At 28.6% G+C, this 20,346-nt stretch overlaps 1 protein-coding gene across 3 annotated transcripts in view; it reads right to left on the bottom strand.

Annotated features, from left to right (window-relative positions):
* Positions 1-20,346, bottom strand: part of LOC129968547 (protein Wnt-5b-like) — a 678,623-nt gene that overhangs the window by 138,825 nt on the left and 519,452 nt on the right. The window contains exon 1 of one of the 3 annotated variants that reach the window (XM_056082545.1): positions 9,592-9,867. The exons of the other annotated variants lie outside the window; for them this stretch is intronic. The gene's annotated coding sequence lies outside the window, so the exon portion shown is untranslated. Of the gene's footprint in view, positions 1-9,591; positions 9,868-20,346 lie in introns of those variants that run through there. 3 annotated transcript variants of the gene reach the window in all.

Below are 20,346 nucleotides of genomic sequence, written 5' to 3'. Positions count from 1 at the left end.
AGAAAATTCTAAAATATTTCTATGCAAAATTCTGTAGCTTCTTAAATTTCTTCTCTCAAATAAATAAAACATGTTATAAATTTTTAAAAATAAATATGTTATTCCAGTTATAATGTATCGTTAAAATTAGATACATTGTTGATTTTTTAATCAAAAGAAGGGACGAATTACAGGGGTACATAAATAGGCTATCTATTTAGAGCTCTCTCTCTCTCTCTCTCTCTCTCTCTCTCTCTATATATATATATATATATATATATATATATATATATAATTATTTATCGGGCAGACATAAAATATGACAAATTTCTTAGTGAAAAGATACGAGAGACATTTATCAAAACAAATGAATGAATGCAAAATTAAAAGATTTCGTCTTATGATATATTACAACAATTTGATAAAATTATACTATAGGAAGAATTTCGTGAAGATAAATAATATTCAATATTTTGAAAATAAAAAAATCTATGGAAGTTCAAACAGCACGTTCAATAGGAAATATTGTAACCATAATGAAAAATACTTTTATATATATATATATATATAAAATTATCTCATAGCAGATATTCTTAAATGATAATATTTATTGGTATCATATCCATCATTATTAGAACATGAAAATTTAATATATATATATATATATATATATATTAAAGGATATGTATCCTTATAAAATTAGTTAATGGAATACGCACATTACAACAGATGATTATTGGAGATTGATGAGTGGAGCGATAGCTAGGGTGTGTAACCTTTTAATATAATTGAAAGCACTGTAATTATATAGTGTCCCAAAGATATTTTGCAAACTTTAAGGGGAGGAGGTGATATGAGTGTTGTAAGTATTAGGGTGAGGTATGAGTACAAAAATGTTTTAATTGCCAAAAAAAAAAAAAAAAGAAGTAGAAGAAGAAGAAGAAAAAAAAAAATTCGAGGTCGACATTTTGACGAATCTCCACGTACAGAGCTCCTTGAGTTCGAAAAACACATTTTCCGTATTATGTCTGTCTACCTTTGAATACGATAACTCAAAAACGTTTTTGAATAAATAATTTTGGATGAAATTTGGTATATAGACTCACCACCAAATTTGTAGATTTCTATCAAATTTTGAACGAAATCCATTCGCAAGAAATCTGTCTGCCTAGCTGTTGGATTAGAAATGAAATTGATAACTTCAAAAAATATATTCAATGTGTAAATAAAAACTAGTACAAAGATTTAGCCTCTAAAATATACATTCTCTGTAAATTTTGACCGAAATCTGTCTAAATCTGTCTTGTCATAGGTCTGCACTTTGCATGGTTATAAACGCCATAATTCATAAACGGAATTCATATTAAATAAATGAAATTCGGTACGTTATCTTGTGACTTCCAATTATAGCTCCGCGTTCAAATTTTGGTTTCATTCGTTCGGCAAAAAAGGCGTTCAAAATACATATTTGAACGATAGATTCAGCTAAAATATAAGATCTATATTTCGTAATCATTACTTGCTAAAGTCATGCAAAGAATTTGATGCCTTACCCAAAGTCCATTATTTTATGTGGGAAGAGGGGATAAAAACTTCATCGCAGAGTATGCGAGAAAGTTTCGGGGAGACCCATCTCACTGGTTCAGAATAGAACACGGGATCGTAAAAACAAAAAGCAGCAGTTACCAGGAGCTTCTTGTCAATAATTTAAATAAAAGATAAGGATATGTCAGATAACAACACTGAAAGAATTGTAAATTCACAATAGCACTACGTTACAACATGACTGGCAGGACGTTGCATGACAGAAATGATAATGATAAAACTGATGCAACATCTAGAACAAAATTTTGAGATACTTAAATATTGAAAAGCATCTATCATTCAAAGTTATTTATGCTTTAAGTGCAATCGTGCATGTAACTATGTTGTTCTCCTCTTGTCAATTTTTATTCCATAAACCTATGTTGTACCTGTGTTTTGTACACAAAGAGCACATGGCGGCGATTACATTAAATGTCTGCGACCTTATGCTTTATTGCAAAAATGATTTATGATTTTAAAGATTGTTAACGATTTTTAGGAACACATGATACATTTGAAAGCATTTTATGATATATTTCATAGCCTTCTGTTAACATAAAACAACTTTAACAATCTCATATATCACATGGCAAAGAATAACCGCAAAAAGGGAGAATTAGAGATTACTGTTTTTCTGGCCCTTTCAGGAAATCACAGAAAAGTAAAAATGCAGAACATGTTTTATAAAAGCAGAAAGTTTGGGAAAAGCTCCGTGAGGGAAATCTTAAAATAATATCTGGTGTTTTCATCTTTTTATTATTTATTTTATATTTTGGATATCTGATTTCCTTCAACAATAAATTACCGAAGTAAAGTTTTTACTTTCTAGCTACCGTTACATTATATTATTTTTTTTAAATGATTGATCCAATGTTTTCCATTAAATTTCAATTCTTTTTGTTTGCTTGTTATTAATTTTTATAACATAAAATGGTACCAGGGTACATGAAATTTCGTTTAATGTATATTAAAAATTAAGAAGTGACGTATAAAATATCACAAAAACGTTTAAGTCTAAAAAAAAAATTAATCGTACATTCTCATTTCTACAGAGTATATCATAAAATGTCCTGGTCCTCTCGTAAAATGTTTGGCCATTTCAGCATACCAAAAGAATGAAAGAGAGGAAAATATCTATAATGCACACTTTATATAAATATACACTTAGCAGAGGAACATTTTTGAGCCACGAAAAGAGCCTATCAAAATGAATATGAATTGATAATTGCAAAGCCTTTATCGAAGTTTGCAATTTTCATTTAAAAATATATTTTATAAATATTTTATTAATTCTTTGTTTCTAGAAATGGCCCTATTAACATAAAATGCCCAACAGCATTGTTACGATATCTACACAATGTTGGCCGACATTCAGAATGTTGGCCAACATCTTGGGGATAACGTACAATATCTTGTGCTAATAGAGGTACATTGCATTGATATTTTATTTACATGATGCCTAAATTGGGAATCTGGAAGGCAATTTCAAAGTAACTGATAAAATTCCTTTCAGGAACTGAAGATGAAAAAATTTCTATGTATGATTTATTAATATTTATATTAATCCTAAAAATTGATAGAAAAAACACGTGAAATTGAACAATTGTATTCATTAATTAAAGAACTAAATAGTATTTTGGGATTATTTTTAAATAAAAAAACAATGCTTATCATCTATTGACTAATTAATTAATAACAAAATAGTTTTTGGTAAATCATACTTAAGGTTTTCTCAACAAATTTAATTCATTTTTCTTTTGAAAAGAGAGGATTGCACATTTCTGTGAATATAAAAGTATTTTCATTCGCTGATAAAGAATTATTTTGCTTCTTAGATATTGAAAAAAAATCGAACATTTACAGATACTTTCCTTGCTATTTGTTAAAATACTACCATTGGCAGCTTCCAGGGGAAATAAGTTTTAAGACATTTCATCATGGTAAATTAATAAAATTGTATTGCTCAATTAATTTTTTCGAAAAAATAGTCCACCAACTTTCAAAACTAATGTATCTTTTTTTTTTTTTTTTTGTCCGTAATGCTACAATTTGACAGAATGCTTACATTCTTCAGAAACTAAACAAAAAAAAAAAGAGAACATTGTACTGGCAGGGGAAATAAAGGAATAGTGGAATTTGTTCTCTTCTAGCTTTTCTCATATAATTCCATAATATAGGGAATTTCCAGTTCCGTAGTACCAGTAAAGAAAATCGAATATGTATTTTATTCTCGCCCCTTTTGATTGATTCGAATCGAAATTTATTATACAGCTACAATTTTGGAGTTCAGACCACAAATCGTATTTTATTTATATATTTTGTTGTGTTCTTTTACATTTATTTTCAAATAAATACACGAACCTGCGAATAGCCAATTGGTAGGTGGGCATTCTTAAAGTTTTGACAGATTTAAAGTGATAAAGCCATATATCAAATTTAATTAATCAGTTCTTTAACGAACTGACAAATGAAAACAGCAATATTTGCATTTAAAAAAACTGATTTTTTTTTATTGGACTTAGGAATAAAATGTGAAATTCTTTAAAATATCAATGCCAAATTTTCATTTTGCATTTTCTATTACTATACATCTTGTACGAAAAAAAAAACGAAAACATTTACTTATTTTTTAAGAAATTATTTTTTTACATAAATAAAGTAATATAATTTTTAATAAATTTCGGGGAAAAACAATTTAACTACTTCAGAACACGGGCAATGTGTTTCGTTCTCACATTCAATTCTGGTTTATTCCTGAGTAAAATATTAAAACACTGACTTCAGCATTCCTTTTTCGGCGAAACTGCGCAGATTCATTGCTTAATGAAATAAAATTCGCGAACTATTTTCAAAAAATTTTGAGGTTCTTGCCACTTTTTATCTCTTTAACTTAAATTATTACTCTTTCTTGCTTTTTTGCACTTTATCTCTGAGTTAAGTCTTGAATATGAATGAGATATAAAATCTTTTGCGGCGTGTTTCGAATTGAATAAAGTGGCGATCTACTTTGTAAACTAGAGTTTTCCTTTTTCGAGCCGTTTCATTTCCATATTTAACAAGTGTTTAATGAAAATTAGCCTTATGAATTTACATGATTCGTAATAAAGCTTAGGTCATAATAATGTCTACATGTCGTAATAAAGTTTAGATGCAATTGTATTAAATCATAAAGGTAAGCTTAGAACATAATAATGTCAAGCCTATTAAGCGGTATCTTTACAGACTAATTTTTGCAATGAAAAAGGAAATGGGAGGAGGAGTCAAAAAGAAATATGCTGGACAGTAGTGCGTTGATTATCTGAATTATCAGATTTGAGCATTCTGTGTTACAGATGCACCAGATAATGAAATTTCGTCATCATCTTGCTTTTTCTGTTTAATAAACGGGTCGCATTTGGCGACCAGCCGCAAATTTCATAATCTGGTGCATCTGTAACGCAGAATGCTCAAATCTGATAATTCAGATAATCAATGCACTACTGTCCAGCATATTTCTTTTTGACTCCCACATCAGTTTTCGCTCAGATTAATGACATTTTAGGCCTCTAAACGAATAATATACAGAACGAATAACTCGTTTTTTACAGATTATAACATTTGGATCGCAATATTAAACAATGCAAAGAAAGAAGTGGTTTCCCTAAAACTTTCTCGCATAATCCCCAATAAAGGTGTATCCCAGAGAAAACTAATAGATATTAGCATTGATGTGCACGAGTTACGAAATATTAACCTTTGGCGTGTATTTAACATTTTTAATGGGCCTGCCGCGTCATCCTTGGCGAATTATTAGACGATTAATGCTTAGCATGCGATTAATGATGTCCATGATTTTTTCCGCATTTTCCCCAACCACAACAAAAATAAACGAAACAAAATTTGAATTTTGAAACAAAAATCTGTCACAAAACTATACTTGTAGTCACAAAATCCTATATAAAATTTAATATATTTAAGCCATTGTGACTTCGAGTTACATGCTTCTAAAAGAAGAGACCGACAGATGGTGAATCCTTTGTTGGATTTGGCTCAAAATTTGATAGATATCTAGACGATAGATATTAATTCTGTGCATAGAATTTTATTTATCTAGCTCTCTATCTTTTTTTAATTAACGTTTTAAATTGTATTCGAATATGCGGACAGACAGACTTCATCTGAACAGATTTAGCTCAAAATTTGATAGAAATCCACGTTTAGCTCAAAGCGTTTTTGAGTTATCTTTGTCACAGACAGACAGATTGACATTTTCCAAAAATATGTTTTTCGAAATCAGAGAGATCTAAAACGTAGAGATTCATCATAATATCAAGTTCGAATTGCTTAACGATTATTTTCTCTATCCTACGTATAAGAGACAGTAAAAAATCATGACTAAAAAATTGCAAACCCAATTTTCTTAATGAATTCCAATTTGCATGGATAATGATCACGATTTATAGCAATTAACTATCTACAAGGACAAACATTAGTGTAATGCTATTTTCCAATTTTAATGTTGACAATGAATCGTTGAAAATTATGTATAAACTACACAGTAGAAATGATTAGAAATTTGCAATTAATATATTCAAATTTGCATTTAATATATTTCCTCCAAAAATTGATATAAATGAACAAAATTTGAAATATAGACGAGCAAGCAAAAATATAAGAAATAGAAAATTCGTAACTGATATCTTATTAGCTGAAATTAAATGACCGTGTAGAGTAATGGTAAATAATTAAAGCACAAAATAAATTCACAACAACTTATGTACCATCTTATGAACTATGGCACCGAACTGAGCATATTGAATTTAAAATAGCATTCAATTAAAAAAATGTAGATGATTGTATGTATAATAACATAATTCTAGAAATCTAGAAGGTGGAAATGTTAATTTTAAAATCATCATAAACTTACAAATTTAAAAAAAAATTGAATAGCATTAGTATTTCTTCAATTTTTGTGAGAAAAAATAAAACATAAACAAATGCAAAAAATAATTTTTATTGCTTATCTCTTTAGAGAAAAACGTAACACGTCGCGTTTGAATTGAAAAATAAATTCAAAAAGAGAATAAAAATAAAACCAAAGAAAAAACGATTTAATATGAGGAAATCAAATTGTCTTTGAAATATAATCATAATAGAAATAAAATAGCAGTCTTTTTTTTTTTTTCTTTTTTTTTTTTTTACCTAGGTTTAAGCCTGAATTTAGATTTACATCTTACATGTACATAACATTAATTTCCAAATTTTAATCTCTGTAGTGATATTCATTTTTTCATTAAATTTGACACTAGTTTTAAATGATGGAACAATAATCTAAGAAAACAGAATACCATAAATTAAACATGCTTCAAATGAATAACGGAACCTCTACTATACGGACATCTGTGCTTTTATTTTCTTTAAGCTTCGCTTAAACGAAACTTATAAATCAAAGCTACACAGGTGTCTTTAATTTAGATGTATAAGCGGCAGTAGTCATACTTCCATTGTCAATGCTACGCTTGAATAGAAACCGCAATTTCTTGGCAAAGCAACAGTATCAAAAATAATTTATCGGCATTTTGATATTCTTTTTGTTCGATTTGTTCTTTGATTAGAACAAAAGTCTGAGCAATATTTATGTCCGAGTTACTAGAAAAGTCTAATATATATATCACTGAGTTTGCTCAATTTGCTTTAACCTTACAATTCAAGATAATTTATCATTAAATAAAAGTTGTGCATTCATAGATTTATTTATATAAATATAAGAAACAATAGAAAATTATTTAAAAAATAAATTTTGGATTTTATTTTTAAGAAGCTTAATTATTTAGAAATAGTAATTGTGAAACAAAAAATTTTTAGATTAAAATACTTTTTTCTGTAATGTGGAAACATTGTAAATGAATAATTGCAATATCAATTATCGGTTTATTCTAAATTATTGAAAAAGATAAAAATGCAATGCAACTGCACAAAAATAAAATTCAGTGTAGAATTAAGATGCAATCATACCTATATAAAGAATATTCGAAATGCAGTAAAAGTGTCTCAAATTTTTAAACATTATAATTTGAGCTAATTACGAATTACTAAATATCAGAAAGTTTGTAAAAGGCAAACAGCCATGTAATTTGAAAATTTATTATCATTTTTCCTGTTGAATTATATTGGCTTTATTAATATACCATCGTATAAGTCATTAAGTATCTTTTAGGTACCATACACAATACTACATTTTCAGACATGTTTCTAGAACAAAAGCTAACCAAATTAACTTTTTCCATAATTATAGACAAATAAATGGCTAAGGAACAATCAAATTTATTTTTTACAACTATGCAATAATTTCAAAGACTTGAAAACCGCAAGAAATGAAAGCAAACAAAAAACAGCTTAGCTACTATTTAACTTCATGTGCTAATTAATAGTATCAAAGATAATTATAACATTTCCTAAAAAGAATGGAAGTTATTAATTTTGTAGCAAAAAGGAGAAACAAACTATATAATTAATATCGGATCTCAAAAGAACTAAAAATGAAAGAACGAAAATAAAAATGCAACTTAATTAATATTCATTAAAAAAAACAAAGTAAATATAATTGATTAAAAAATATGCAAAATATGACAAAATAATAATAAAGATTAATCAGATTGTTACAGATGAAAAAAAAATGCTTATCTAAAATGCAGGAGAGACTAAGCGAGCTCTTACTTTATTTCAGTTTAATTATTTATAAATTTATAACATAACAATGAAAAAAACTATCATCAAAATCAATTCAATCAAAATATCTGAATTATATTTAGTCGTTTTTATGAAAAAAAATCTTTTTCCAAAATGATGAAATGATATTTGACGAAATATCAAATTAGTCAAACTTCAAAAACTTTTCTTTGCTCTATTCAGCAATTGAAAAAAAAATCAATTGCGTATTACTTAGTCAGTATTTTATACTAAGAATGATTTATTATTATTTTTTTTAAAAATGTATACACATTATTATTATTTTGAAATTAAAAGTCAAATTTAAATGGAATAAAGCTGGCATAGTTTTCAACGTATATAAACAGGAAAAAAAAGGATTTCTCGTTTATATTTCTTCTATTTATACTACCTTACAATAAAAGAAAAAAGTCCATTACACCTTTTTTTTTTTTTTTTTTTTTTTTTTTTTATCATTCGCATTTGACACTGTATTCAACATAAATCATTGTTATTCGAAAAAAAAGGAGATAAAAAGATCAATCAATTTTTTGAAATCACTTGTCAAAATTAAATAGAATAAGACTGCCTCTGTCAAATGAATTTAATTTTTCTTGATATCCGAATACTACGAAATGCATAGAATAATATGCATTTTAAGATAATATCTTTGCTCTCTGTACTAGCTTCATTTAACTTACATGGACTAAAGCTCATTTGTTTTAAATCCAAATTAGGAAATCGAACAATTATTCCTAGTGGTAGTCTTATGTTATTTATTTTACATTTTCTTAAATGTATTACTTTAAAAATAGTTATACAACAAACAGATTTGGCATATAACGAATGTAACATCAGATAACAATTATAAGAATACTTATTGAGGATTCTATAATATGTCAAAATTTACCAAGTATTGATCAACGAAAAGCATTCAGGTTAAAAGATTCACTGACCAAAATACTTGTCATTTAAACGGTATTAATTAATCTAAAATTATGTTTATTTATTTATTAAATTTGTTTGCCATCTGTATATTAATCGATTGGAATATTCATATGAAATCTATGACTTAAATCCACAGATAATATCAAACTGACAGTATTATTTAACTGTTCTAAAATTTGCTGAGCACATTTTTCTTTTCATTTTCGAATTCTAAACTGTTAAATTGCTTCGCCATTCTTATTGCATGAAAAATGCTTCAATATCAGTGGTGATTTTTTTTCTCAAGCGAATCTGTTATGCATATGTAATTGGAAAAAAAATGAAAAGGAAAAAAAAAAAAAAAAAAGAAGGAAAAGCGGATATAATGATGTGGAAGAAACAAAAACCACTTACTTCCCGGTTCACTCAACAGGTGTTAGTTATCCACACAACACAACTTTACGTCGAAAGTCTGCGATCGCTGCCGAAACACACACAAACATTCGCTTCGCACAGAAAACAGGGAACAAATAAATCCATATGGTTCAGCGCGACGCGGGAAAGGAACGATTTACATTCTGAGAATGCGCCGTAGAACGCGGAATATTGAAAATGCAGACGACTCTTCCGTCGCCCCTCGTGTCGGCCCAAAGAAGCTACTGGAATAAAAGAGAGCGACGTTGGTGATGACTGCGAGGATTTTGAAAAGAAAAGAAAAAAAAAAGGAACAAGAGTAATAACTCCCTGACGCGCACGCGTACCTATGAGAATGGACGAATAGGAAGATGGGGAAAGTTCGGACGGGATCTTTGATTGGTTGGGAAGGCTCGGCGGAAGGGGACCTTTTAACACTGAACATTGCGTCACCGTGATGTTGGGTATCTGAATCTGAATGTTCATCGATTGTATCTCCTCGGAGCAGCATGGTTTGGGAGACGAAAAATTCTCCATGAGAAAGCGACTCTAGGTCTATATAGAAAAACTGACTAGTCCTTAATAATTGGGAGATGAGTTAACATTTGGGATATGAAACGTTTTCTATAAAAAATAGTTTGGCAGCATTTTATTTTTTTAATTAATGCAGAAAATTATATTTAGACATAGTGTGGGGGAAAAAAGGGCTAAGAAATTTTATTGTTATCTAAGAATAAAAAGAAAACTTTCTAAAGACTGGTTTATTTATGTATTATCTTTAATGACTTATACTGTTAAATTATTTTAATTTAAACTGTTCATATCCATATTGTTTTTGTACAGATAATTTAACCCGTAACTGGAGAAATGAATTTCCTCTCGCGTCCAGAACCATGAAGTCAAAATAACTCTATTGTAATTTTTCTTTCTTGTCTTTTGTAAACAGCATTAGAATTTATTTTGGAAACACAATACATTCTGAAAATCAAGTAGTCATCAAAAATATAAAAATATCATTTTTTAAAATGTTAAATGTTGTAGTATTAAATGTTGGAAAGGTGTTATAAGAAAAACCTAAACAATATTTTAATGAATATTTTCTTCGGTTAGATATTACAGAATTACACTAATGTAAATAACTGTTGGAATTTAACAAACACATATGAAGAATATACTATTTTAAAATATTATTTTAAGAATCTTTATTCGTTTTGCTTTATTCAAATTCAAAGCAGATACAGAAACAGGGAGTCAATAACTCCATAAATAACAACAAAAATTTTGAAAAATAATAACTCTGTTATACGCACGTAACACAGGCGTTTGCCAATATACTGCTTAAAAAACAGCTTGAAGGTACTAAGATGATTCTATTCAAAGACAAAATACCACGTGATGATCAGAGCTAATGAACAACGGGGAATCATTTTGACTCCCATCTCCAGCTACGGGTTGAATTTTAAAATTTGGTTTTCTTTTATAGAAATTAATTGCAAAAAAAAAAAAAAACTAAGCAAACGAAATGTTAAATTAATATGATTTCCCGATTTCTCGTCATAATTCGTTTCGTCGTCTTTTCTTTTAAATTAATGTATGTCTACACCGAACAAAACGGCAATTGGTTAAGACTTATGGGGCAAATTTATAAAATGAGGCACATGACAAATTAATTTACAGTTCGAATTCATATATCTTTTACACAAACGAACTTATTCATTGCTGGGAGGCATCACTTCAAATGCTGCAAAAAGAGATAAGCATCCCTTTTTTAAGTTTGAATTATAGAAAAAGAGCTAACTGCCTGGTGTTATAAGAAAAGTTATGATAACTACTCATACACATTAATACATATTTGAACAATTTTTATTAAATAATAATAACTATTATACAAGAGTGAACATTAGAATCTTAGTCAAAATGTAGTCGATATCAATTTAGGATTGTGTAGATCGAATTAGACACTTTAAATTGTTTTATAACTACCACCATCTCTTAGGACCCATAACCGTAATAATATATTAAAAACGATAAAGATCAACATATATCTGTTCCCACCCAAGTTTTTTGTTTACATTTGTCCCAAAATGTATTTATAATTACCATGCTTGATTTAAAAAAAAATTAGACTGAATTTGAACTTGTTTCTTTATTTAAACATACTGAAAATCAGTTCGTAAATGAAAGACTACAATGAAAATAAATTGGATATTGAAACACTATTGGCAAGAATAGTAAACATTAAATAAAATTATTCACTTCGATGATATTGCATCAAAAATGGAGTTGGAAACCTAAAAATATCAATTTTCTTCCATTAAAATTTTTATAAGGAATTTTTATGTAATTTCATTTTGCAATTTCAAAGTTTGTCTACACTTTTACCAGTAACTAAAAACAAGGATTCTAATATTTTGAAGAAAAAAAATATTGCAGCAATGCTTAGACCTTAATTTGTTCGATAACATTTTCTGTGGATGAAGGAATATGCTTTGCTTGACTTCGAGATAGACAGATTCCATTTTGATCTTATATATTTACACTGAAGATTTTTGAATATTTTATGCAATTTCTTTACAAAATGTGTCCGTTCTTGTACTGTTGCATCAAGAATTTCTAAACGTTAAAACCAATGCAAGCATTGCAAAGTTTATCCAGTTCTGGCAGCAAACAATCAGTGGGAAAAGCAAACCGTAACGTAAGATAGGTAAAAGGAGATAAATGTAAAAGGCAGGCAGATTCTTGTCCTGTTGAAATCAAGAATATCTAAATATTTAAAGATAACAAGTATTGCAAAGTTTGTCTTGTTTGGACCAAATAGATCGCATGGTGAGATAAATTAAGAAGCAAGACAATTTTATGTCAGTAGTAAATATCTCAAACATTCCAATAAATTCTTTGACAGTATCTGTTCCACGAGCAAACTACGGCGAATTTTGCTTTTGTCTTGGAAGAAACAAACCGTATGGTGGATAAACGTAAAAGGCACGCCCATTGTTGTATTGTTGCAATCAAGAATTTCTACACTTTTAAACAAACACGAGCATTGCAAAGTTTGCCTTGTTCGGACCACAGAGACCGCACAGTGAGAAAAACTAAAAAGCAAGACATTCTAATGCAGTAGTAAATATTTCAAACTTTTCAATACTTTCTTTGGCAATATCTGATACCACGAACAACAAATGGCGAACTTTTCTCCCCTTTTGGAAGAAACACCTCTTTTCAACACCCAAAACTTCTTGGTCCCGTTCTTCAGTAGTGCACCCCTCCTCCCAAGAAACTTCATTTCTTACTTATTGTTGACTTCATTCTCACGGCGACAAAGGGCACAAAAGCTCCCTTACCTTTCACCAGTTTGACGCCATGAACGATCAAGGCAATAATCGTTCCTTAACAATAGTAAATCTCCGGGTGCAGGACCCTTCTACGGTACCTGATGTTTGCTTGTAAATCTTTCACGGAATGGATTGATGCCACGACAAGCGGCAAACATAGAAAACAAAAGGCTTGGAAAGCGATGTGGAGAATGTTTTACTTCTTCACTCTCCATGAAATTTGTTTCAAACACAAAGACCGCCGCTCTCTTGAATCAAAACTAGTCTTTTACAGTCCCTGTGAAAAGCCTTTGTTTGTAAGCCGCTTGCATAACTTGATATATGGTTGACCAGCTATTTCTAGAAGAGCAAATTGCTACTAAAATCCTTAGAACTCTAAATTAAGTGCTTTAATTCCAATGAAATGTTTTATAACCTCAATTCAAATTAATCAAATGTATTTTATATATCATTTGCTAAATTATTATTTGTTTATTCACTGTTCTTGATATAAGAAAAGTACTCGTAGAAAACAGTTTTATAATTTTGTGAAATTGTAGGGAAACATTATCGATTTCACTTCCTAAAGGGAATATAGTTTAATTTTTTTAAATTATTATATGATATTTATTCTTAGACTAACTAGTTTCCAAAAGTTTATAAATAGCTAAATTAATGTTATAAGTTCGTAATTAAACGATTAAAATGCATTATATAAACTTTCTGCATTCTTTCAGTTTTTAAGCGTAGGTTATTTTTATTTTGCAATGCGAAACTATTTTATGAAATTAATTTTTTTTCATGAATGTCATTTCTTTTTATAATATTCATTATAAATGAACGTAAATATGCGGAGGTACATATATAACTTTTTTAATCGTTTTTATTTTTTTTATTTTTTCAGATTCTATTTATTCTATATCATCTTTTCTTTTTCTTTTGAGAGGTAAGAAAGGGTAGATAGATTGATTGCGGAGGTCTCGTAGCACGATCTTGATTTCGGAATAAGTGCATTTAACATTAAAGGATCAAAACTGTTTCTGCAAAATATTCTGCAATCTGTATAAAATTTATAAATTATTAAATTAGCATTAGAATTTCATTAATAATCAATTAAAATATATTAACTGTTACAAAAACGTTTTTTAAAACTTTCCGATTTTAAGCATACGTTATTTTTATTTTGAAATACGAAAATATCTCATGAAATTAAATTTTTTTCATAAATGCCATCTCTTTTTATAATATACATTATAACTAAAGTAAACATCTGTAAATATGCGAAAGTAAATATCTGACTTTTTTAACTATTTCGTTTTCCCATATATGTAATATAGAGAAAATGCAGTAATCTCCAAAAAAATTCTAACACGAGATTTTGATGAGTCTTCACGTTTTAGAAGTTTATTATTATTATTATTTTCACGTTTTTTTTTTATAATGTGGACGCTTAAAAAATTTTGTGCTAAATCAGTATATACTTCTGTACTTTCAGAAATATGTAAACGTGATCTTAAAAACCCAATGACTTAAGTATATCAAATTTAGTTTGAGAATTTATGACTACAAGCGCAGTTTTGTGTCAAATTTGGTTGAGAAAAATGTGTCTAAAACTCAGATTCGACTTTTGGATGCTATTAACGCATAGTAGGGATTTATCGCCAAGTAACTCGACAAGGGTGACACGGTGATTCAATAAATATGCCAAATTCACGCCAAAAGTTAATATTTCGTAACTAGTGGAAGCCAATGCTATCAGGCGTCCTCTGGAATGACAAGTTTATTAGAGAGTATGCGAGAAAGTTATTGGAAGACCATACCCAATTGGGGGAGGGGTCTTTCTTTTTTAGATAATTCCACAAAAATTGTTTCCCCCTTTGGAAAGTAAGGAAGGGTAGATTAATTGCGATGGTCTAGTGGCACAATCTCGATTTCGGAATCAACACATTTAAGATTAAAAAAACAAAATCGTTCCTGCAAAATATGCGCAATTTATGTAAAACTAGTTAACATTTAATCTGCTTTCGAATGTCAACCACCATTAAACTATTGTTCCATTAGAAATTTAGAAAGGGAATGTCGTCCACGTCATCTGATCGCAGTACCAACTTATCCTCGAAATAACCCATCAAATATCAACGGAATGGAAGCACATCAAATCATTCAATCTGCACTATTTTTTTTAAATCCTTTTCTTCTTGTGGACTCAAAAATTGAAAGTCACTGGAACATGTTTATCAAGCACGTTTGTCGGAAACTGGCCAACATTGTCTGAAAAAGAAACGGGCTTCCTCTTCTTAAAAGCCGACAAGCAAGATCTATAGTATTCCCCATACCGGAGATTCTTGCTATGGATCCCATTTCATTAAGTTTGATTGATAGAGAGGAACAAGGAACATCGCCCTGATTTTAATTAGCCGAAAGAATTCCTTCTTGGAAAATCACCAGTTTTTACACCACTGCATTAACAACATGTCTGCATCTACTGAGTGCTATTGGATTTTGCTCCAACATTTAATTCCAACACATGAAAGAAACAGGACAATCAAAATAATAATTATAATAATAACGATGATAATTTAAATTGTGTCTGTCGTAAGAATTACTAGATTTTCACTTTCTCGTACACAAAGCATACAAAGAGAAATTATTGTAATAATCAAAGAATTTGCACTTACGATATTAACCCTTTAAACGGCCATTTTTTTCTAGTCATATTATGTTAAAATATTTTTAGGCTTGAAATTAGAATAAGAAAAGGGATTCATTTAGCTTATTAGATAAATTTAAATTGATTAATTAATTAATTTGGTTAATTAATAATTAAGTGACAAACCAAGACACATCATTTTGTGTGAGATAAAGAAGTGAAGCATCTAAGTTTCTGTCTTTCTAAAAAAATTTGTCAAAACTTATGCCAACCTACATCATTTCATACAAAGATTGATAAATTTGGTGGGAAGCATACTTCCCACAGCCTTAGAAAGGGTTAACATATTTCCGCGTTTCAGATTCCCCGGGTCTGAAAAATATATTTTTGGAAATATGTCTTCTGTGAAAACGATAATTTAAAACTCGACATATGATCTGTACGCCAAAATTGTAAATTGTTATCAAATTTTGCTCTAAATCCATGAATGAAACTCGGCATATGATCTTTATACCAAATTTGAAAATTATCAAATTTTGCACTAAATCCGTGAATGAAACTCGGCATATTATTGTAATTGTAAATTGCTATCAAATTTTGAACTAAACCCAAAAATAAAACTCGCCATATGATATTTACACCAAATTTGTAAATTGCTATAAAATTTTGCTCTAAATCCATGAATCAAACTCAGCATATGATCTTTACACCAAATTCGTAAGTCATCAAATTTTGAGCAAAATCCAATAGAGGAAGTTTGTCTATCATATATCCGACCATATAAGTTTACACAATAGCTACAAAATGAAGAAAACTAGATGGATAAAATTTGTTACTAGATTTAACATCTAATGTATAGATACGTATCAAATTTGTACCGAAAATGTGTCAAGGAATTAAAAAGTCTATCGGGCTGTATTTTCACAAGCATGTGAAGGAAATAACAAAAAAAAAATGCAATGGCTTAAATATGTGAAAATTAGTATGTGATTTTTTTTACTATAATTGCAGTTCTGTGACCAATTTTGATTTAAATCGATTGGAAGAAAAGTGTCCGGAGCACACATTTTGTGTTCTGGAACTTGTGTCACAACCAATCATTAATAACTATTTTTCAGCAATCAATCGCCATAAAATCGAATTTTGAGGAATTTTCTAGATATGTTTCCTTTACTGAAATACCAAAGTCTAGCATTGATTAATGGTGATTTAAAGAAATCTATTTAATAATTTTAAATATTGAATGACTTCTTTCAAGTATAAGTTATCTTTTTTTTAAAAAAAAATCAATACTATTTTTTCTTATAATGAATGAAATCCCTTAGAGAATAAAGGTGCATGGAAAACAAAAGACTATTTTGTGTTTATAGTTTTTAGGACAGAAATGCACTGCTAAAAGAAGAAGTTTGCATTTTTTTAGCAGTCTCTAGTTCTTATTTGTTAAGTTTAGTAAAATATTCTTAGCATATGAAGATTTTTCAGAAAATAGTTCAAGTTTTTTTCCTGAGACCAAAATTGACCACATTATGAAATACTGAATTTCTTGATTTTCAGTCAATCAATGGCCGTCTCGAGGAAGCATGCGGTGATTGGTGGATCTCCTTTTGGGCGGCCATTAAAATGCTTAAAATCTTATAATATAATAATATTCAAAACTTTGTAGCTCGGTAAGTATTTTGCAAGATTGTATACTATTTCAAAAAACATCTAAAGGGAGATTCACTAGACAATGCACACAGCAGTTTCGAGGCGGTTGTGAATTGAATAAAAATTTAAAAAATCAAAACTTCATAGCTCCATCAATTTTGGTTGTAAAAGGGTGGAACATTTTTGTTTAAAATGTTAACGTGTAATATGAATATTCTGTTAAATAAAATTAATAGTACAGGGGTCTGTTTAAAAATTTAGACATTTTAATTTTTCAGCAATGCATTAATTGTCTCAAACAATATAAATCATAATTTTAATGGTATGTAGAAAATGTTTTCAACTGGAAATATATTTCTATATCTATTATTTAGGAAATAGTTATTAGACTGCGATTAGAATGGATACCTTGTATTTTTAATTAAATTACATTTGAAGAAAAAGATTAAATAATTGTTTTTATATAAATAATAATATATTTTTTAAATCTTGCCATCTAAAAAGGTATTTTATTAATAATTTTTTTTTAATTTTTGATATTAACAGAAAACTGCTTATTGATTACTTAAATGGCAGTTTGATTGATGTAACAATTAACATTGGTATGGGAAATTTGCACAAAATACTTAAAGGCTGAAAAGTACTGACTAATGAGAAATAAATTTAGTCCTTTTAAAGTGGAAACAGACACAATCCAAATTAGAATAAATTTCTTACACGCAACATATATGGAAAACAGGTTAAGCCTAGTTTTACGATAATAAACGAATAGTTTCCTGGCAGTAATTACTTGTCCAAAATAATAGATGATGACGTGATGTACAAACTCCTAAATATTTTGAATAACTTGTTAATGGTTTTCAGTTAACATTTATTACTTGGAAATATAGTTATGTATATAAGTTAAACAAATTATTCCCTTTGTAGAGAGAGGAGCATCACTAGGATTTCTGTGCAAAATATTGGCTTCCCATAAAGTAGATGAGAAGCATGAGGTGGTTCATACCGATTTAAACAAAGTTCAAGTTTTCGATCCCTTTTCCTATAAGAATGGGAAATGATGGGAGCCTTTATGGAAATATAAATTTCAAAAATATTATTCATATAGCTAAGGTGAAGATGAGAATCAAGTAGTCTTATTTTATTAAAGTTTAATCAAAATTAAATAGAAAGAGATAGTTAATTACCGCAAGAAATAAAAAAGGAAATCTAATTCTTGCCATTGTATTGCTACTGCTCAAATCTAGTGACTTACTGTTCGTTAAAAAAATATATTATGGATGAGAGGTATTTTTGAATTGGAAATATTGGAATAATTCAAATTGTAATGAGTGTAAGGGAATTCTTGCTGAGGATTGATATTAAATTGCTAATTACTAATTATTCCTTAGATTATTTTGCACAAAAAAATCAATTATCATAATTTTTTACGGATAACGTTTTAAATTATCTAAATTGCCCATTAGTAAGATGTGAAGATGGTAATTATTATATTTTTCATTGTTGTTATATAAACAAAAATTATTTTTGCTGAAAAGCATAAATCTTCTCGGTTTGAATCCTTAGCAAAAAAAATGCTTGACTTCGAAAGAAATTGTAATATAATTAAAAATGAAATGCTAGTTTTATATTCATAAACTGTGGGTAAATTTTTTCCCCTCTGTAGTAAAAGGGTTTTTTAGGAACACTTTTGCTTTTTAATCTTTTTACTTATATATTGACTTAGCTTTTTAAACTAAATAACTTTTCTACATTTATTCAGATGCATTTTGAATTTTTAAAAAAATATATGATTTCGTTTTGTATTGTTATAGTTGTTTTGATTGTCTTTTGAGTCCTTGTGGTTCATCCAGGAATTAGTCAATTTTTGCTGTGAAATTGATTCAGTTATAGTCTGAAAACATGCAAACAAGTCTGTATACATGCAAACAAGTCTGTATACTTGCACATACAAGTCTGTATACATGCAAACGATAATTATGCGTAAATTGCTAAAAATGTTCTACAACTGAAGGACGAGTGAATAATGGATAATAAATCTCTAATAATAAAGGTGTGTGAGTGAATTTGTGTGTGCGTGCGTGCATGTGTATGTGTGTACCGGCATTCAACTTGGAAAACCACGGGAACAATTGAATTAGGCCTAGCAAATTTTTGACACAAATATTATATCGATCAAAAATTTAGCTAAGAAACTTCTTATATCTCTTTTGAACACTACATCCTTTAACAATTGGTATGTCCGGAATATTAGTTATGTTTGCTTTTGGTTAAATCTTCTATACATAACTTAATATTTATTCTATACGTGACTTAATATTTATTCTATATATGACTTAATTACGTATTAAAACTCTGTTATTTAAACGGTCCTACATCTCATATGTTTTCAATGTGTATTTGAATCATCCATATAAAGACAATTCCCATGGCACCATAGCGTTATTAAAAATGTAACTGTTTGATTCATAATATCTTTTAACTTTTACTGTACTGTGGTTTCATTTTTCTTATTCTTCAAGTAAACTACACAGATGTGAAACAAAATCTTTCTTCCTTAGATTTTAAAAATAAAAAAACACGTTTCAATATTTAATGAAGCAGTGAAAATGGTTTGAATTTCAAAAGAAAGCATTTTATAAAAATTAAGTTAATTTTTTTTTTCAAATTCAAGAAAAAAAATTGCGCAATAGCTAAATTTGTATCAGTAAAGAGGAATTTTTTTAATTTTACTATGGTGTAAGAATCAGGTTTGTGTGGTAATATTTTTAGGAATTATAACACAAAACGCCAAATTCTCACTTTATCAATAATTAATTAATTAAATTTCGAATTAAAATTTGAAAAAAATCACATTTCCACCCATTAGAAAATGTGTTCCAAATTTGGCAATGCCAGGTCAAACGATCTGTTTTGTTTGCGACAACACTCACACTCACTCATCCTTTTTTATTAGTAGTAAAGATTAAGAAACTTACTTCAAACCATCATAAAAACCGTTTTTATTATCGTTTTGAAACAGTTTCTATGAAAAATTCATTACTCTCAAATATAAATGATGAAAAAGATAATTAAATAATGTTGATAAAGCGCCCGTAAGGAATAATAAGCTTTCCTACGTCTGTCATCATTTAGCTAAATGTTTAT

The sequence above is a fragment of the Argiope bruennichi genome, chromosome 5, assembly GCF_947563725.1.
Source record: "Argiope bruennichi chromosome 5, qqArgBrue1.1, whole genome shotgun sequence".
NCBI classification, from domain to species: domain Eukaryota; kingdom Metazoa; phylum Arthropoda; class Arachnida; order Araneae; family Araneidae; genus Argiope; species Argiope bruennichi.
This window is presented reverse-complemented; position numbering and strand designations above follow the sequence as displayed.